The sequence below is a fragment of the Dendropsophus ebraccatus genome, chromosome 14 (assembly GCF_027789765.1).
Source record: "Dendropsophus ebraccatus isolate aDenEbr1 chromosome 14, aDenEbr1.pat, whole genome shotgun sequence".
NCBI classification, from domain to species: Eukaryota; Metazoa; Chordata; class Amphibia; order Anura; family Hylidae; genus Dendropsophus; species Dendropsophus ebraccatus.
In genome coordinates this window covers 37,546,382-37,568,467 of record NC_091467.1, presented here as the reverse complement: position 1 = coordinate 37,568,467, position 22,086 = coordinate 37,546,382, and positions in this window count along the sequence as shown.

Here is a 22,086-nt window from a genome sequence, read left to right as displayed (position 1 = left end):
CCATTAACACAGAAAGATTATCTGACAGATTATCTGCCAAAGAATTGAAGCCAAAGCCAGAAACAGACTATAAAAAGAGATCAGGTCATAAAGGGAAGCCTGAGATTTCTCCTCTTTCGAAATCCATTCCTGGCTTTGGCTTCAAATCTTTGGCAGATAATCTGTCAGATAATATTTCGCTTAGTGGAACAGAGAGAACGATCAGACGATGATCATGTCATCGGCTGATTGTTCATTAAGGTTCAAACCTAAAATCATCAGGCACTGACTGCACATCGCTGCATAGAACAGCGATGCGCGGCGGGCGACCAACGATTCCATAAGCAACATACTTTACCTAAACATGTTGCAGGTCTTCTCCTGTGCTCCTTCTTCCTCCTCTTAGCTGACAGACTGCTCAGCCAATCACTGTCCAGGGCCTTCGCAGCCAGTGATTGGCTGAGCGGTCTGTCAGCTAAGACAGGCGGCTCCGAAATGGTCCATTGTCAGGTGAAGGTCCGAGCTGAACATCAGTAGTAAACGTGTTTTGTTAACTTTTCACAAAGGTTGTTGAACTATTTGCATACAGAATTGATGCCCCTGTGCGCTCCCCCCCTAGTAATATATAGCCCCCCTGTGCGCTCTCCCCCAGTAGTATATAGCCCCCTGTGCGCTCTCCCCCTATAGTATAAAGCCCCCCCCCCCCCGTGCGCTCTTCCCCTGTAGTATATAAGCCCCTGTGCGCTCTCCCCCTGTAGTATATAGCCCCATGTACGCTCTCCAGTGGCGTAACTACCGCTGCGACCTGGCCCGCCACAAGGGGGGGGCGCCCGCGGGGCCCCCCCATCAGCCACTCTTGTGACCGCAAGCATTGTTTTGCTTGCGGTCACAAGAGGCCGACTCTGTCTGCCCCCGGCTGATGCGCTGCTGCCGGGGGTGTCGCATTCTATCCCCGGCAGCGCACGCATCATAGAGTTCCCTGTGGCTGAGACTTCCTGCACAGGGAGCGTCTCTAACGTGCGCTCCCTGTGCAGGACATCACAGCCACAGGGAACACTATGATGTGCACGCTGCCGGGAATAGGACGCGACACCCCCGGCAGCAGCACATCAGCCGGGGGCAGACGGAGCCTGAAGGAGAGGATCGACGGGGGACCGGGTTAGGTGAGTTGTGTGTGTGTTTGTTTTTTTTAATTTGCCTGCAGGGGCCATCTATAGGAGGGAGGGGGGGTTTGAGGGGGGCCATCTATAGGAGGGGGGTTTGAGGGGGCCATCTATAGGAGGAGGGGGGGTTTGAGGGGGGCCATCTATAGGAGGAGGCGGGGGTTGAGGGGGGCCATCTATAGGGGGGGGTTGAGGGGGGCCATCTATAGGAGGAGGAGGGGGGTTTGAGGGGGGCCATCTATAGGAGGAGGAGGGGGGTTTGAGGGGGGCCATCTATAGGAGGAGGGGGGGTTGAGGGGGGCCATCTATAGGAGGAGGGGGGTTTGAGAGGGGCCATCTATAGGAGGAGGGGGGGTTGAGGGGGGCCATCTATAGGAGGAGGGGGGTTGAGGGGGGGTTGAGGGGGGCCATCTATAGGAGGAGGGGGGGTTGAGGGGGCCATCTATAGGGGGGGGGTTTGAGGGGGCCATCTATAGGAGGAGGGTGGTTGAGGGGGGCCATCTATAGGAGGAGGGGGGGTTGAGGGGGGCAATCTATAGGAGGAGGGGGAGTTTGAGGGGGGCCATCTATAGGAGGAGGGGGGGTTGAGGGGGCCATCTATTGGAGGGGGGGTGAGGGGGGCCATCTATAGGAGGGGGGGTTGAGGAGGGACATCTATAGGGGGGTTGAGGGGGGCCATCTATAGGAGGGGGGGTTTGAGGGGGGCCATCTATAGGAGGAGAGGGGGTTGAGGGGGGCCATCTATAGGAGGAAAGGGAGAGGGGGCCATCTATAAAGAGGGGGGGAAGAGAGGGGGCCTTCTATAAGGAGGGGGGTAGAGAGGGGGCCATCGATAGAAGGGAGGGGGAGAGAGGGCCATCTATAGGGGGTGGGAGAGAGGGGGCCATCTATGGGGGGAGGGGGCTGTCTATAAGGGGGGCAACATAGGGGGAGAGGGGGACATCTATAAGGGGGGCAACATGGGGGGCATATATAAGGAGGCTGCACAGTGGCGGGCATATACTATAAGTGGGTCACATACAGTCAGCCTACCTACTAAATGAGGGCGTACAGGGGCCAATAAATGGCAGATTATATTGTGGGCGGTTTGGGCGGCCACAGAGCAGCAGCACATCACTTTCAGGGCCCAGTGGGCCCCTGAGTAATGTTCTGCAGTGGCGCTCTGTCCCTGGAGTCCCGGCCAACAATGCTCGTCATCCCCGTCTGATGTGCGGCTGCCGGGGATAGGACGTGACACCCCCGGCAGCTGCACATCAGATGGGGACAGACGGAGGCTGGAGAAGAAGAGACGATCGGGGGAGCGGATTGTTAGGTAAGTTTTTTAAAAATTTTTTATCTTACTTGCACGGGGGGGGGGGGGGGGGGGGAGGATAAGAGAAAGGGGACCATCTTTAAGGGGTGCGGTGGGGAGAGGGAACCATCTATAAAGGGGGGGGGGAAGAGAGGGGACTATCTATAAGGGAGGGGGGATAAGAGAGAGGGGACCATCTATAAAGAGGGGGGAACATCTATAAAGGGGGGGAGAGAGGGGACTATCTATAAGGGAGAGGGGGGAGAGGGAACCATCTATAAAGGGGGGAAGAGAGGGGACTATCTATAAGGGAGGGGGGGGGAGAGGGAACCATCTATAAAGGGTGGGAAAGAGGGGACTATCTATAAGGGAGGGGGTATAAGAGAGAGGGGACCGTCTATAAAGAGGGGGACCATCTATAAAGGGGGGGGACTATCTATAAAGGGTGAAGAGAGGGGACTATCTATAAGGGAGGGGGGGAGAGGGAACCATCTATAAAGGTGGGGAGAGAGGGGACTATCTATAAGGGAGGGGGGATAAGAGAGAGGGGGCCATCTATAAAGGGGGGGGCCATCTATAAAGGGGGGACATCTATAAAGGGGGTGAGAGAGGAGACTATCTATAAGGAAGGGGGGATAAGAGAGAGGGGACCATCTATAAAGGGGGGGAGGGGACCATCTGTAAACAGGGGGAGAGAGGGGACTATAGGGGGGAACGATCTATAAAGGGGGGGAGAGGGGACCATCTATAAGGGAGGGGGGATAAGAGAGAGGGGACCATCTATAAAGGGGGGGAGAGAGGGGGCCATCTATAAGGGAGGGGGTATAAGAGAGAGGGGACCATCTATAAAGGGGGGGGGGGAGAGAGGTCCATCTATAAGGGAGGGGGGATAAGAGAGAGAGGGGACCATGTATAAAGGGGGGGGGGAGAGGGGGCCATCTATAAGGGAGGGGGATAAGTCAGAGGGGGCATCTATAAGGGAGGGCGATAAGAGAGAGGGATAAGAGAGAGGGGGGGCATCTATAAGGGAGGGGGATAAGAGAGAGGGGGCCATCTATAAGGGAGGGGGATAAGAGAGAGGGGGCCATCTATAAGGGAGGGGGATAAGGGAGAGGGGCCATCAATAAGGGGGGGGGGGGAGAAGAGAGAAGGGGCCATCTATAAGGGAGGGGGGATAAGAGAAAGGGGGCCATCTATAAGGGGGGGAGAAGAGAGGGGGCCATCTATAGGGGGGGAGAAGAGAAGGGGCCATCTATAAGGGGGGGGAGAAGAGAGAAGGGGCCATCTATAAGGGGGGAGAGGAGAGAAGGGGCCATCTATAAGGGGGGGGGATAAGAGAGAGGAGGCCATCTAAAAGGGAGGGTGGGAGAGAGAGGACCATCTATAAGGGGGGGGGGGAGAGGGGGCCATCTATAAGGGGGGGGGGAAGGGGCCATCTATAAGGAAGGGGGGGAGAGAGAAGGCGCCATCTATAAGGGAGGGGGGGAGAGAAGGGGCCATCTATAAGGGGGGGGGAGAGAAGGGGCCATCTATAAGGTGGAGGGGAACAACATAGGGGGAGAGGGGGCCATGTATAAGGGGGCTACATAGAGGAAAGCATATATAAGGGGGATCACATAGAGTCAGCCTACCTACTAAACGAGGGTGTAAAGGGGCCAATACAGATGTGCAGTTTGTAGAGAGATGAGGATGGTGTCAGAGTGAGGAGCCTACTAATATGTCTGTCTGGCAGATTCTGTGGATTTGTGGCTCGGAAAAGTTCTCATGATGGTCCAGAGCAGATGAAGACGAAGATGAAAAGGGAAGAACTCCGATCAGAGAAGACGTCCCCTGTGAGTCACCTGATATAACAGCACTGTAATGTATATGGTGTACAGAACCTGTGTAGAGCTGGGTACCTCTATATCAGTGATTTTCAACCAGTGTGCCGCGACACATGGTCGGGTGTGCCACGGGGAAAGTTCCCCAAACTATGGTGCCCCTGTGAAACAGGAGAAAACAATGGGGGAGAGAAACCTGGGGATGGGGGAGAAACAGGGGAGAGAAGCACAGGAGAGAAGCAGGGGGAGAAGTATGGTGGAGAGAAGCACAGGAGAGAAGCAGGGGGAGAAGTATGGTGGAGAGAAGCACAGGAGAGAAGTAGGGGGAGAAGTATGGTGGAGAGAAGCACAGGAGAGAAAAGCACAGGGGAGAGAAGCACAGGAGAGAAGCAGGGGGGAGAAGTATGGTGGAGAGAAGCAGGGGGGAGAAGTATGGTGGAGAGAAGCACAGGGGGGAGAAGAAAACAGGCCCAGGTTTCACACTGAGTTAGTATAAATACATTTAGAATCTATTTTATTAACTATATGTATAATATGTACTGTTTTAGTGTCATTTTGTGCCATTTTGGTTGGTGGTGTGCCCCGGGATTTTTTAAGTATAAAAAGTGTGCCGCGGCTCAAAAAAGGTTGAAAATCACTGAGTTACAGTATGGCGGTAATATGTATGGTGATAATATTTTCTGTCCCTATATGCTGGTGTTATTGGTAATATCTGTCTTGGTGTGTGTGTGTGTATATATATATATATATATATATGTGTATATACACCAATAGCATTACTTGGTCGTGAAGTGGGGGGGGGCCCAAATTGATCTCTCGCACCAGGGCCTAGGAGACATTAGCTACGCTCCTGATTACCTGGATGACCCTTACACACAGGTCAGCATGGATACAACTTGATGGACTCCACAAATTACTCTCATCCCTATCCTCCCGGGAGTTATTTCTTTGCAGAGAAATGTGTGCCGCTTTTGTTCCTGGAATAGAATGGCTGTCCAAATTAACCTCCATTTAGAGAATGGAAGAACTACTCTCCACAGACATGCGTAAGGCACAGACATGCAATAAAATATATCCTTGGTTATTATTTAAAGAATCAGTGGCCTTTTTGGCTTGGCTGTTCACACTCCTTTCCTCCTCTCTATAATTTGTAAGAGCTTTGAATTGAACCCCCCCCCCCCTATATGTGCATATACTTATGTATATACTTACCTTTGGTGAACCCGCTTATTTATGCTTGCTCACCTTTATGCATACGTTCTTACAGTTTTTACATTTGCACCTGTTACATACATGTTTTTGTCTTATCACACAATATGCTTTATTTGAGAAGTTACCTTATGTTGTATTTTCAATCAAATCTGATTGTAAAAATGTTGTACCTGCTGGTTTTAGCCCTTGCTTAGTAAGTAAAATGGGTTGTTATAAACATTGCACCTAATTAGTAAGAACTTTAAGTAGTTGAAAAAGTAGGGAAAACAAAAAAGTGCAAAAAATAATTGGCTGTTCAGATAAAATAATCTCCTATGCTTTAAAATGGCAAACAAAGCCTAAAACACGTGGTAGAAAAAGAAATGCTAACATCCATCATGAAATAAAAGGAATGGCAAAGAAGCATCTGATCAGCTCCAGGGAAATCAAAGAAGATCTTTAGTTTCCTGTGAGTTCTGCAACAATCAGAAGATGCCTAAGGGCCCTATTACACGGAGTGATGATCGGCCGATTATTGCTCTGTGTAACAGAGACAACTATCAGCTGATGACAACGATCATCGGCTTATCGTGTCTTTTGGTGGCGACCTAAAATCATGGGTCGCCAGGCACGTGTAATAGCGATGTGCGGCCAACGGCTGATGACTGTAACAATGTAATTTTATACATCACCTCTCCACATTCCTGATGTTCTTCTGCCCTCTGCTCGCTTCCCAGAGCCGTGGCCCTGTCTCAAGCAGTGATTGGCTGAGCGGGGTGCCAGTTCACACAGGAGCAGGAGAGTGTCCTAGAAGGGTCACAGGAACCACGAGAAACCAATAAAATCAGCGATCCCCCGGGCAGCCCATAGGATATAGCAGCGTCTGCTGCCGATGCTCCTATTCAACGGAGCGACGGCAGCAGATCGCTGCTATATCAGTCGCTTGTTTTTCAACATGTTGAAAAACAAGCGACTGCAACGATCAGCCGACATGAACGATGTTGGCTGATCGTTGCACTCTATTCCACGGGACGAATATCGTTCGTAGCGGTCGATATCGGCCGAATACGAACTATATTGCTCCTCTAAACGACCCGTGGAATAGGGCCTTAAGTGAAACCAAACTATTTGCAAGAAACTTGCAAACTTAAAATTTGCATTCACCCCTCTGGATTTACTAAGAGACTACACGGCGGGCACAGAAATGTACATCTGCTTCGTACCCTTCGTAAGGTAGATGTCTGCCATAGTTATTGCCTGTTTCCAGCCCTAAACTATGATAAATTAGGCGCAGGAGTAGGCCACACACCCCGACCTATCAGGCAAGCCGGGTTTACATCTGGCATACGCCTTGGAAAAGCCATAAATCTGCGCCTTTTCCATTGCGTAGTTAACAGCCTACAAATGGCAAATAAACAATATCTTTCCAAATAGATAAGTTTCAGTATAACACCAAGGAGAGCAGATCTCTCCACACTCCCCGGTCTAAGTCGGAGTACAATTAAATTGGTCTTGCAATTGTCTTGTATACTCCTCCAAGTGTATAATGCTGCGTTTACATGAAACGATAATTGGCCCGATTGTACGATTAACGATGTCGGAGTAACGATTTTTTTTCATAACGATCAGCGTTTAGACGGTACGATAGATCGTACGGAAAATCGTTTTGCGATCGCCACCCCCACCGCCTCTGATCGCCACCCCCGCCGCCTCGATCGCCACCCCCGCCGCCGCCGCTCTGATCACCTGAAGAGGAGCACTGATTGGCTGAAGAGGAGCCATTTGAAATTCCCGGCTCTCCTCTTCAGCCAATCAATGCACTGAAGAGGGGAGGATTTCGAAGACCTACTACGCGGAGCAAGTAACGTATGCTCGCGGACGGGGCGGCGGGGGCAATCGGAGCGGGGGCGGGGGGCGATTGGAGCAGCGGCGGGGGTGGCGATCAGAGCGGCGGCGGGGGCGTAGGTGGCGATCGGAGCGGCGGCGGGGTAGGCGATCAGGGCGGCGGGGTGGAGATCAGAGCGGCGCTGGGGGCTGCGGATGAGCGGGGGGCCGGGCTGCGAGCGGGGGGACGGGCGGCGGGCGGGGCTGCCGGGGCCGGGCTATCGCGCGACGACTGTTTACAGTTGTTACTGTTACAGTTTTTTTGCGAACGACGAACGACGATTTGATAACATGTTGAAAGATCAAAATTAACGATTTCTCGTTCGTCGTTTGATCGTTCGCTGCGTTTACACGTACGATTTTTGTTCGAATTCGATCATTATCGCGCAAATTCGCACGATAATCGTTACGTGTAAACACACCATAAGACAGATCAATTTACACCAAGATATAACCAACAAGGTACAAAGATCTAACGGGGGCTGTATTTGTGGTGTTCCACTAGGGGTGTTATTGCTGTTCACACCATTCGCAAAAGTCTGTACTTTTTAGTCTTATTGCAGTCAAAGTAGTATTTAAAGATGACTACTAGATTTCGCTATATTACGTGTTTAAGTGTGGAAGCTGCACAGCTGAAGTATCTTAAAGGAGAAGTCCGGCGAAAATTTTTATTAAAGTATTGTATTGCCGGGGAGCGTGGTCTAGGAATGGCGCAGAGCGGTCGCATGGAGTAAGAGCTCCGCTCCTCCTGACCGGCACCAGGCACTTCAGCATCGCTTAAACCGCACCACATGTCCCAGCCTACCTCCTCAAGCACCGACAAGTCACGCAGGATGAAGCGGGCGGCCGTAATCCCGTCCACAGGAACCATCCGGCGCTACCTGAGAAGCACGGGGGTGAGTCCCGCGGTCTCCCCGCCACCATTACACAGCGGCAGTGCCTCCCCTGCCACAACTACTGTGGCCTCCAGTGCCCCGGGGGCTTCCACCTTTGGAGGTGTATCCTCAACACCGGCCGCCCGCTGCTTCCCGTGCCCGCAGGGCACACATCAGACAAGCGCCTCACCGCCACGCCAGGCGCCCACGTGTTCTCCCGCAGAGCTGCAGCCGCCATTGTCAGGTGCCATAACGCCTATACGCTCACCGGCTGACCCACACGTCCCTGCTTTAGGGCATAGAGGCTGTTCTGCCCCAGAGACTCTCTCCCCCTCCTCACTAGTGCAGCGTGATCCCCTGGCTACACTGTCCTGTTCCACAGCTGAACCCACTACACCTGCTGCAATGGGGGACGACATGAGGGAGCTCAAACAGCAAATGGCTGCCATGCCCACAAAGGAGGACATGGAGAGATATGTACAGCGCCTTGAATCTACTTATAAACTAGAAATAAAAGCACTCTCTGCCAACCTTTCTCAATTAACTGACCGGGTGCAAAGGATAGAGGAGGACGTTGTTACCATATCAGCCACCCAGTCTGCCCAACAAGTCATACAATCAGACCAACAGACCACACTGGCTCAGCATACCCAGCAGATTCACTCCCTTTTCAACTTGGTGGATGATCAGGAAAATCGCAATCGCCGCAATAACGTACGCCTCAGAGGTATTCCTGAAACAGTAGACACCCCAACACTGCTTCCTAAGCTACAGTCATTCTTTAAGACCATATTGGAACGCCCGGCTGACAATGTGATAGAAATAGACCGAGCACACCGGGCGCTTGGTCCCCGCAGCCCTGATGCAAATAAGCCACGCAATGTGATTTGTCGCATTCATTTCTACCAAGTAAAGGAAGAGATCATGCGTAGAGCACGGGATACAGAGACATTGCTACTTGACGGTCATCGCATACAACTGATGGCAGATCTCTCTCGTCTCACATTGGCTAAGAGACGCGCCCTTAAACCGCTTCTTTACACGCTGCGCACCAACAACCTAATATACTCATGGGGGCATCCATTCCAACTTCAAGTGCGCAAAAATGGCCATCTTCATACGCTTCAGGCACCCGCAGATATTGATTCTTTCTGCGAATCCCTGGACCTCCCCGCTACCCAGATCACCGTCTGGCCTTACACCGCCCCTCCTCTCCCGCAGCGGCAACCTCGTCACAGAGATCAGAGGCATAACGTTCCGCCGGGGGGAAGAGACCGCCCACAAGATGCGGCCATTGACCGACGGCCCGACAACGCTGAGGCGATAAGTACTCTTTTTTGTCAGAAGTGTCTCCCATGCTTTGTTTTGCATATGTTGAACCTTCTGAGACGCCTGTCACCACATTGCCAGGGTATTACCCCCTGCAGTAAGACAGTTGTTGTAATAATAATATAGGTTGTTTTGTTTAGTACGTTCTATCGGTTTAATCACTAAGTATCCTGTGCCTTGCCTCATGACCCTATGAGTATGGGCTATGTGGGTTTCAGGATACCCAGCCATAAGTAACGAGGGAGCAGACCTCTGTGGCTCTTATGTGTAGGCCTTGTTGGGTCACTGCCACTAGCCTACCAGCTCACCGTGATGTTCACGGTCAGCTGATAGAGACCCCGGGCCTTAGGCCTAGAAGGGACATTATAATCATAGTTACTAGTTCCATACTTTTCTTGTGGTTTTTGTTTGTTTATCTATTCAATGTTTAATTCTACCTGGTGCCGGGTGGGAGGGTTTGTTGGTCCTACCTAGGCAACTCTTCCACCTTAGGTTTGACCCCTTTATTGCTGTCCTTACTTACCTCTTCTTTACCTCTCAGTTTAGTTGCTGGGAGGTCCGCCGAAAGGCTAATTTTCTATCCCCTTTCTCTCTACCTCCCTCTTCTTTCTTTCCCTCATCTCTCCTCCTTTTTCATCCCTCTATCTCTCTTTCCACCCTACCTCCCCCTTCCTTGTCCCCCCCCCCCCCCCTCCCTATCCAGAATGGCGGCTTCCATTAAACTATGCTCCCTGAATGTTAGAGGGTTCAATACCCCTGAAAAGAGGTCACAGGTCTGTTACACCATGCATAAAGAACGCGTTCATTTTTTCTTTTTGCAAGAGACCCATTTTAAAACACATCACATACCTCAGTTCTCCAATAGGTATTATCCAACCTGGCATCACAGCACCAACCCCGATTCTAAATCTAAAGGAACTAGTATCGGTATTCACAAATCACTACGTCATGAGGTGCTTGACACTCAGGTTGACGCGGAGGGGAGATATGTGTTTTTAAAGTTATCTGTCCAGTCTAAAGTGTTCACGCTTGCATGCCTTTATCTCCCAAATCAGGACCAAGTTAAAACCTGTCAGCAGTATCTGCGTCGCCTGGAGAGCTTTGCGGAGGGCCTTCTGATACTGGGCGGAGACTTTCATTTTGTCTTCGACCCAACATTGGACTCTTCATCTGGTGGCGGTCGGCAACCAGTTTCCCATATGCATCGGCTGGCATCTACTCTACACTCCCTTCAACTGGTGGACATATGGAGAATCCTGCACCCCAATGACCGTGACTATACCCTCTACTCACCGTTACATGCTTCATACAGTCGTATAGGCTTCTTCCTGGTAAGTCACCACTTACTCACATGGCACCCATGCTCACAGATTGGTTCGGTGGTTTGGTCGAACCACGCAGCGGTGTTCTGCTCTCTGGAGGTACCTGGCTCGGCACCCACCTTTCATTCGTGGAGGTTGAATGAGAACCTCCTTAGAGATCAGCTGTGCCTCTCGGACATACAGAACACAATCACTGACTTCATTACCAACCATGCACATGACGATACTGCCCTCCCTTACCAGTGGGAGGCCTTAAAGTGCGTGCTTCGTGGCACGCTAATCAAACACGGCACCCGATTGAAAAAAGACCGTGCAGTGGCGATATCTTGCCTCCTGTCACAGATACATAACCTGGAAGTCGCTCACAAATCCACTTTAGATTCACAAACACTAGCCGACTTGACGACAGCTAGGGACAAACTAAAGACCTTGTTGACCCAGTCTTACACCAGATTCAGAGACAATGAAATGATACTCTTATGAAAATGCAGATAAATGCGGTAGGGCGCTTGCGAGACTGCTCCACCCTTGCACTGGTACTCGTACCCCCTATTCATGACCCGAGATGTATTACAGATGCTTTTCGGGACTATTACAATGATTTATATAATATTCAAGGTCATTTCCACGATGCATCTCTACAAACCCTTCACAGTGCTATTCACGAATATATTTCAGATACAGCTTTGCCTGCTCTTACCGAAGAGGACGTGGAGTCACTAGAAGCTGACTTCTCGGAGGTCGAAATTTCAGAGGCCATTAAATCCCTCCCTACGCGGAAGAGCCCTGGCCCTGATGGCTATACTACCCGTTTTTATAAGCTCCTCTCCCCCCTCCTTACACCATTTCTTGCAACAGTCTTCAATGCTGTCACGGCGAGCTCCCCATTCCCAACACAAGCTATGGAGGCCCATATCACGGTGCTGCCAAAACCGGGGAAGGAACCAAATGCTTGCTCTAACTTCCGCCCCATATCTCTAATCAATATTGACATCAAATTATATTCCAAACTTATCGCCAACCGCCTTTCTCTTCTTCTCCCTTCTATCATTTCTAACGACCAGGTGGGTTTTATTAAAGCTAGAGAGGCGAGAGATAACACGAACAAAACATTGCTTCTTATCTCGCTCGCCCAGAAGAGACGGGTACCTATGTGCCTAGTCTCTGTCGATGCCGAAAAGGCATTCGACAGAGTGCACTGGTCCTTTATGGAACACTCTCTCCGTCAAATTGGGATGGGCCCCCTTATGTTATCGCGGATCATGGCGCTGTATTGTAACCCTTCGGCGAAAGTTAGAGCAAACGGGATCTTATCCACCTCCTTCCCAATCCGCAATGGCACACGACAGGGGTGTCCCCTGTCACCCCTACTTTACACTTTAGTCATGGAACACTTAGCTGTTGCCATACGCAAAAACCCCAACATACACGGTATTATCCTAGGCCCAGACCATCATAAACTGGCATTATACGTTATGTTACTGATCCCCATACCTCCTTCCCATCACTTATCTCAGAACTGGATAAATTTGGCAAAGTGAGCAACTTTAAAGTAAATTACACTAAAACCGAAGCGCTCAATGTATCACTCCCTTCAGCTGTGACCCACATTCTAAAGTCCAACTTCTCCTTTAAATGGGAAAACACTGCCATTAAGTCCTCCCTCCAAGAGTATAACCTCAAGCTGCTTTCGTGGTTTGGCCGAATAAACGTGGTCAAAATGGATATTTTACCACGTTTCCTTTACATATTTCAGGCGATACCTATTCACGTCCCTAAAGCATTTTTCACGCAACTGAATAAGGCACTCAGTAAATTCATTTGGGGACTGGCACGCCCCCGTGTGAGGTTTAAGACCCTCTGTCAATCTAAACAGACTGGGGGGGCCGGGCTTTCAGACTTCAAAGCGTACCATAGAGCATCTGTCCTTATGCGGGTAGTGGACTGGCACAGGTCTCGTGAGCTCAAGCAGTGGGTCATGATTGAAGAGCACTTATCTCCCTGGGCCTTACACTCCCTCCCAAGGATTGATAAACAACACTACATGAACAATCAGACACTACCTTTCTTGACCCGACACTTTCTCTCTTTATGGAACAGGATGATCTCCTCATACGATATCTCTCATAACCCGGGGCCATTGACGCCTCTTTTCGGAAACCCTGACTTCCCCCCGGCATTTCGACAGTGTAGGTTTCTTGCCTGGGACAGAGACTCCTTTCCAAGACTGACACACACTACCGCGGGCCAATCTACTATACCTACATTCACACAACTCAAAGATCTCCACCAGACAAGTCATATTTCCTGGATGGGGTACCTGCAGCTCCGGTCTTTTTTAAACTCCTTTCCGCGACCTCAGGTTCTCCACCAGGAGCTCACTGACCTTGAGGTGTTGATATTGCAGGTGGGCCCTCCGCGGAGATTTCTCTCGGACTTATATATTGTCCTTAGCTCCCTCACGCGGTCCAACCCGCTATGCTACATGCAGGCATGGGAAAGGGTTCTTGGCTTGCAGCTCAGTGCTGCGGACTAAGACAGGTGCTTCTTGTTCACGCATAAACTCCCAATGGCATGTCATGCTCAAGAGAAAAATTATAAAATCGTGACACGGTGGTACCGCTATCCAACTTTTCTGCACTCCATCTTCCCCTCTGTGTCGGACCTGTGCTGGCGATGCTCCTCCTCGCCCGGTACCATGCTACACGTTTGGTGGAGCTGCCCCTCACTGGATGGATATTGGCCCAAAATCTTCAGGCTCTATAACACTCTGACGGCTAACTTGGTGCCGATCACTCCACAGATTGGCCTCCTCTCCATGATCCCTGGCTCCATCTCTTCAGTTAAGAGGGGCCTCCTTAGGCACTTTCTGACTGCCGCTAGAGTGGTACTTCCCCGACATTGGAAATCCTCCACAGCTCCCTCCCTTGCAGAGTGGGTGACTGAGGTCAATTATCTTATGCGTATGGAGGAGATGGTGGCCGAGGATGCCAATCGCAATGACAAATTCAACCGCACCTGGAGGATCTGGATGAACTTTTGTGACAGTCCTGATCTGGGCTCTTGGTGGGCCTCCCCTTAGATTCAGATTCTACCCTTGATCTGCGGCCCTTGAATGGAATGAGTATGGATGCCTCCATCCTGGACTTCCACCCTCCTTACCCTCTACCTTGCTACCCCCCCCCCCCCCCCGCCCACTCTCTTGGTTCTTGTTTCTGCTTTCCCACCTCCTTTTCTCTTTTTTATCTCAACTTCGGATACTTTCCACCTTGTCTTTTCATTTATCCTTAGTGGTCCTTCCATGGACTTAATAAAAGGTACATATATTCTTCTGCTATCTGACTATCGTCTTATAAGATCCATCCTTTTCTACGTTTCTGGTCCTTTGTTGTGCGCTACTACTGATGTTCCGTTTATTTCTGTGTAGTGGACATTCCCTTTATACACTTTGATCTCACTGTTTCGCAACATTCCAGATACTGTAACCAAACGTTATATCTTTTTTACTATGTTGTGTACTCTGGCTTATTCTTTATTGTCCACCCACTTTGTTTTCACAATAAAAATCTAATAATGAAAAAAAAAAAAAAGTATTGTATTGCCCCCCAAATTACCAATATACACTTATTACAGGAAATGCTTATAAAGTGCTTTTTATCCCTGCACTTACTACTGCATCAAGGCTTCACTTCCTGGATAAAATGGTGATGTCACGACCCGACTCCTAGAGCTGTGCGGGCTGTGGCTGCTGGAAAGGATGATGGCAGAGGGATGCTCAGTGTCCCTCCAGGGCCCTGTGTCCCTCTGCCATCATCCTCTCCAGCAGCCACAGCCCGCACAGCTCTGGGAGTCGGGTCGTGACATCACCATTTTATCCAGGAAGTGAAGCCTTGATGCAGTAGTAAGTGCAGGGAAGCACTTTATAAAGCACTTTATAAGCATTTCCTGTAATAAGTGTATATTGGTCATTTGTATTACTTTTGAGGGGCAATACAATACTTTAATAAAAATTTTCGCCGGACTTCTCCTTTAAAGGGTTATTGTGTTTGTGTACCAGAATCTGCGCACCAGTAGGATCCTTGCTTTCTTCTGTCCTATCACCTCCTCTCTTTCTGCTTTTCTGTTACACTCTTTCCATCCAACCACAGCGCACCTTACACACTGGATTGAAAGTTAGTCCCTTGGGTAAAGGAGGAGTCGTAGTCAGGATTCTGTGGAGGAAGGACGCAGACCAGATAGCTCTCCACAGTGGTTCTATTTGGGCCCTGGCCCTCTGCCAGGTACCCCTGTAAAGTCCAGTCTTAGTCAGTGCCCCGCATGGGTGGGACGCAGGACAGTGCTTCGTTTCAAACTTCTTACTTAGCAATTGTACGCAGCACTATGCAGTGCTAAAGTCTTTTAGGAGAGGACTAGCCAACATATCATCTCAACCCACTCCGTGGACTAGGAGTTACAACCGTGCAGGACAGTATCCACTACAAAAGTCAAAGAGCTAGGAACTGATAAGGGTGGAGCTAGAACTAGAAAGTCTATGAACTCCATCTCGCAGTGCGAGTGTCAGCCAGGAACCCCTCAGCACTCTGCTCATCCCAGTTAACTAGGTCTGTGGCCTGTGTCACCTATTAGTACAGTTCAACCAACGCTTGTGGGCATAAGGTGGTGTGAAGACTATACGCAAGTCAATGCACAGGCACAGGTTTCCTCCTTTTTCTGAAAGTATTCTTCTCTACACTCTAACATCTCCGCAGAGCACATTACTACTTGGGTTGAGACTCTCACGGCACTCTCCTCTCCACTACGCTACCTCAGTATTACTCTACTAACTCTACTACATCCTACTCAGCACTTATCATGCAGATCTGGTGGTTCTATGTTCAAGAATTTATTGGAACTTTATTCAGTGTACCTCTCAGCTGTATTACCTGATACCCATTTGCCAATAGTAAAACCAGTCAATGTCATACAAGGAGTCTGTGATTCACAGCTTATACACTACAACTTTGGGACATCTCCTCTTTCTTTGGGTGGTGGGTCCTACTATTTGGGAGGGTCACTACACCGTTCTGCGCCACCTGTGACATTATCTGTGACAACGCTATCCCAAGGGACCTGGTAGCAAACCGGCAGGACACCGACCACATGGAAAAAGGGTACAACCGGCCTTACACCTTAAAAGCAGGCGTGCCATCACACCTGTGTGCCCACCCACCGCTTCATTATCATCCAGGGGCTCACCACATATACCCTTCCTCCCATCCTCAGGAGTAACTAAAAGTCACTAACTCACAGTTTAAAGGTCAATATAGACCTTACACTTAATTTGGCGATACCCGTCACTTGTGTTTGTTTGCAGCTCTCCTAAACGACCATCAACAAATGATGTTGGTAATTATAGGGCATGGGCATGATAGAAAATCACCACCATACCCTTTTGTTCAGGGAGAGATAAGTCGCAGCGAGAGCTCTCTTTCTGTGGCTTTCCCCCCCACATAAAAAAAAGGGATATTTGGTCGTGCCAAATGTTCCCGTGTGTGGGGAGGATGGGTGGTGGGTGGAAAAGATAATTGAAGGCTGAACAATAGTTATTGAAGGTGTATGGCCACCTATACATTTTATGCTCAACCAATGTACAAAATTAACCCCCTACATTCACAACTTATGTCCTTTTCTTACTCCAAACAAAGATATAATGTATACCTCTTAGTATATTTCTAACCTCCTTATTAACCCCTTCACGTCAGTAACATGTATATATACGTTCCTACTGCACATACCCCGTGCAGTAGGAACAGTGGCGCCGCAATGATGAGGCGACCTGAGTCACCAGCTGTCCAGCCACCAGCTGTCATCATGGGGGCGGCATTCAGTGGCAGATTATAATATGGGCGGTTCGGGCGGCCGCCCACATTATAATCCGCCACTGATTGTACCATGTACCGGAGACCCCCGCGGCCGGGCAGTATCTGTAATTAGATGCTGGGAGCGGGGGAGACTGTATTCATAAGCGCCGCGCTGTAATGAATCAGTGGTGCTGTTACTACAGCACGGCGCTTATGAATACAGTCTTCCCCGCTCCCAGCATCTAATTACAGATGCTGTCCAGGCGCGGGGGGACTCCGGTACATGCATTCCACGTTCGTGATCCGTCAGGATCACGGAACGTGGGAATGCAGCCTTAGTCCCCCGGCTGATGTGCGGCTGCCGGGGGTGTCCCATCCTGTCCCCGGCAGCGCGCGCATCAGAGAGCTCCCTGTGCGCCGGAAGTCACAGGCACAGGGGGAGCTCTCTGATGCGCGCGCTGCCGGGGACAGGTCGGGACACCCCCGGCAGCCGCACATCAGCCGGGACCAGACCAGAGAGGCTCAACGGGAGAACGGATGGCAGGTGAGTTATGTGCTGTTTTTTGTTTTATCTGCTGTGCAGAGGGGGGGAGAGGGAAGAGGGCAGAGGGGGACCATCTATAAGGGGGGGGGGGGGGGGAAGGGGACCATCTATAAGGGAGGGGGGAAAGAGAGGGACCATCCATAAGGGAGGGGGGAAAGAGGGGGACCATCTATAAGGGGGGGGGGGAGGAAAGGGGGACCATTTATAAGGGAGGGGGACCATCTATAAGGGGGGAAAAGAGGGGGACCATTTATAAGGGGGGGAAGAGGGGGACCATTTATAAGGGGGGGAAAGAGGGGGACCATCTATAAGGGGGGGGGAGGGGGACCATCTATAAGAGGGGGGGAAGGGGGACCATCTATAAGGGGGGGGGAGAGGGGGACCATCTATAAGGGGGGGGGAAGAGGGGGACCATCTATAGGGGGGGAGAAAGAGGGGGACCATCTATAAGGGGGGGGACCATCTATAAGGGGGGGGGGGAAGAGGGACCATCTATAAGGGAGGGGGGAAAGAGGGGGACCATCTATATGGGGGAAAGAGGGGGACCATCTATAAGGGGGGAAGAGGAGGGACCATCTATAAGGGAGGGGGGAAAGAGGGGGACCATCTATAAGGGGGGGGGCATCTATAAGGGAGGGGGGAGAGGGGGGCCATCTATAAGGGAGGGGGAGAGGGGGACCATCTATAAGGGAGGGGGGGAGAGGGGGACCATCTATAAGGGAGGCGGAGAGGGGGACCATCTATAAGGGAGGGGGGAGAGGGGACCATCTATAAGGGGGGGAAGAGGGGGACCATCTCCTAAAAGATCAGCACCCTCCTCTCCTGACATCCTCTGTGCTGCTGGGACTTCTCCTATAGGATTAGCACCCTCCTCTCCTGACATCCTCTGTGCTGCTGAGACCTCTCCTATAGGATTAGCCCCCTCCTCTCCTGACATCCTCTGTGCTGCTGGGACCTCTCCTATAGGATTAGCACCCTCCTCTCCTGACCTCCTCTGCGCTGCTGTGACCTCCCCTATAAGATCAGCCCCCTCCTCTCCTGACATCCTCTGTGCAGCAAGGGACCAAACATTATGTTTATTGGGGACAGCAGTGGGGGGGCAGTAGTGGATTATAATGTGGGCGGATTGACGGGGGGGGGGGGGGGCGTCATCCTATAGTTCGCCTCGGGCAGCAGAGAGGGTAGAATCACCCCTGAGTAGGAATGTACATATATGTTCCTGACTTTAGGGGGTTTGATGTGTGCAGGACCGCTGCAGTGAGAGTGGCCTCGCTCACATCAGAGACCAGGGAGCCGAGGGTAATAACAGGCAGCTGCTTGCCATTAAACCCTTAAATGCCGTGACCTACAGCAATTGCAGCGTTTAAGGTACTCAGTGACAGAACAAGGGAAGGAACATTGCATGAATTTGACCCAGACATCTGGGCATCAAAGGGCTCTGTCTTTAAGGGGTTAAAGTACTATATTGTCGATGCTAGATGATCAGAGAACATGCATAAGAAATGTATTAAGATTAGCAAATGTATTGAGAATGAGGAATTTTTATATTTTGAACCTGGGGGGGGGGGGGGGGGGGGGGTCAAATACACAGGGTAGTCCTTTATTTACCCTTGTAACTGGGCTTACACATGAGATGTTAAAAAAATACATACAAAAAACTTCTCTGTGGGTAATGAATTTGGTGTTGAACATTTCTGTTAATACCTGCTGTTACATAAAAATACAGCTTAAAAAGAATTTTTGTAACATCTTTATTATAAATTCATAAATTCTCCATACATCCATAGTATTATTTCATTTTTTAAAGCAATAATAAAAAAAACTTAAATGAATAAGTAAATAAATTAATGTATTTTGTGTGTTAGATTATGTCTGCTCAGCTTCCTCCACTCCCCTCCGATTTTTACCACATCTCCCAGTATTTCAGGAGGGTGTGTTGCCCATTTTTTCATCCCTTTAAACAAATTTGTTTCTATTTCCTCTGACGTTTCAATGCATTACTTTACTCTGGGAGTTGTTGAGAACCATTTTCCTAAAAATTTCTCAATGTCTTGCAAGAAACAAAGTTTTCATGATGAGTATTCTCTGAGTTCCCATTCTCGAACTGTTCCTAAGTATACAATATATTAATGTTGCATCAGCTCTATAATTTTTTTGCCCTCTAATATTTTTAAAATGTTAATACAGAACCTTTGAACTTGTGCTAGCAAAGTCAGCTCCGTTCCCTCCACACTTTGAACAGAAAAAGAAAAAGATTTTAGCTGGATAATCTCGCCCATTTTGCCCTTCTACCAGGTCTAATTTTTTTTTTTCTAAATACCTGTCCCAGAAGACAAGCCTGAACTGGGCACAGCATGAGGAGCTCTACAATACAGTACCAGCGATTAAGGGCCAGCAAGGTGCCGGTACATAGTCGCTTTAACAAAAAAAAAAAAAAAACAATCCCACCCCAAACGATCCCAAAATGGCACCAATAAAATGGAAAATTTGTCCCACAAGAAACAAGGCCTGATATGGCTACGTCAGCAAAAGTAACAAAAAAGATTTGACTCTTGGAGGACGACAAGGAAAAAAAGTAAGAAAACTTCAAGGCCCAATGGCCAGTCACTAAATGGTTGAGTGGTAGAGGTCCTCATGCTGTGTTCGGTTCGGGGGTCGGCCTTTCTCCTGATGTCAGTTTTTTAAACAAAAACTACTTTTACTGCTGTGACGCGGCAAGGAGTCAATCGGGCGTGGCCTAGAGCATCCATAACTAGGCCAGCGGCACCTCTCCCCCCAGCTCTGTTCACTTTCATAACACCACTGGGCTGGATGGAGGTTGGGAGAGAGGCACCACAGGCCTAGGGCACAGATACTCTAGGCCACGCCAGATTGACTCTCCGTCCCCGCAATTAAAGTACAATATCTTACTAAAAAGTGGCTGCGTCTTATATTCGAGACAGGGTGGCCCGACACTCTCAAACCGCCCTGACTCTATTGGTTGATTCTACTGATACCTGCACAGCCCTCTCCCTCCTCCTGCAGACACTGATCAATGAGATTCCTGCATGTAATACCCTGGGAAATTACCCGGGAGCTAAAGGACCTGCATTGATGTCACTGACTAATCACAAGACTAACATAATTGAAGGCCCTTGGTGTGCTCTACTATGTAAGTAAATACAATCTGTATATAAATGTGTGTTGGTGTGTCTGTGTGTATTATGCAGAGCTGGGTTGGTATAAGGTGGCCCTATCATTGACTCCTTCACAGCCTTAGACCACCAGGGAAATTTAAATAGCATGATTTTTTTTCTCTTTTTGTCTAAAGCAGGGGTGCATTTATTAGTCAGGTATGTCTTATAAAGTGACAAATACGTTTGTTCTATCAGCATCAGGAGAATGGCAACCCCTGAACCAGATGAGTCATGTGGACCTTTACTACAAGGTACTGGCGGATTGAGGATGGCTACATGCCTGTACAGATTCACTTTAAAGCAATCCCTGTACACATTAGACAGACAACTGTTACTGATTCAGGTTTATTATAGATCTTGTTCAAGAGAACAAGACAGCAACCCTAAAAACACAAGCTATTCTAACATAGAATAGGAAGGTTAAAGTGGTTATCCAGAATCAGAAAAGCTTCATTTCTTGAAAAAACACCACCACCATCTTCAAGTTGTGTGTGGTATTAAAATTCAATGGCACTAAGCTGCAAAACCAGACCCAAAGTGAAGATAGAAGAGGTGCTAAGGAATATTTCCATGTCAGCTTGTTATCCCCTATTCATAGGATAGGAAACAACAAGCTGATCACTGTGGGTACAACCGCACAACCATTAGAACGCAGGTGCCCAACAATTAATGTAGCACTTGGCCCACCTTGGCTCCATTTATTCTCTATGGGGCCACCAAACGCTTCAGAGTTCATCACTCATAAGCATTCAGTGGCCCCATAAAGAATGAACTGCAGGCTGTGGTGGCCATTCCATCACCAGTATCAGGATTATTTGGGATCCTGGCACCCCCACAGTAATCACCATGTAATTCCCTATGCTATAGATCTGGGATGGGGCCCTCCGTCTGTTACAAAACTACAATTCTCATCATGCCTGGACAGCCAGGAGTTGTTGTTTTGTAACAGCTGGAGGGCCAAAGGTTCCCCATGCCTGCTATAGATAGAGGTCACAAGCTCAGATGGGAAGATTAAACATTTGGAGTGGTGACAAGGCAATCTTAGTGCTCTCACTGAGGCCCTAAGAGTCCTCTCTGTGAAGGACAGCTATTTCTCATTCATTACATTTTTGGGGGCTGCACTGTGTTGGGGGATTATTTATACAGTTTCCCAATATAAATGGCATGTGGGAGGTAAGGGATTACTTGTGGATTGGGTTTGCAGTGTACTATGTGAGCAGAATGGAAAGAAACAGCACAGCAAGCAAAGAATTACTAGTAGACATGATTGAAAAATTCAGTTTGCAGATTTTGCTGTAAAAATTAGTGATCCAAATTTTTCAGTGCTTTGCTCAACGTAACCAAATGAATACATACCTGTCTGTGTTCCCCGGGGTCCTCTTCCGGGTAATTAGCTGCACACACTGGCCGCGGTGCTGTCCCTCAGTGATTGCCTGAGCGCACGGCTGAAGACATGGAAAAGGACCCTTGGGAAACGCGGACGGGTAATTTTTTTTTTTTACAAATTCAGCAAAATTCGATTCGCTCATCTCTAGTAACTAACAAGCCTTGTTGAGATGAGAAGGAAGCATTTACCTTGTATTGACAGTGCAGAATGTCTTGCAGGAACACAGCCCAGGCTTCTCTGGCTCACAATCTCCTGCATAAGGCTTAGGGTTTGTTTTCAATTTTC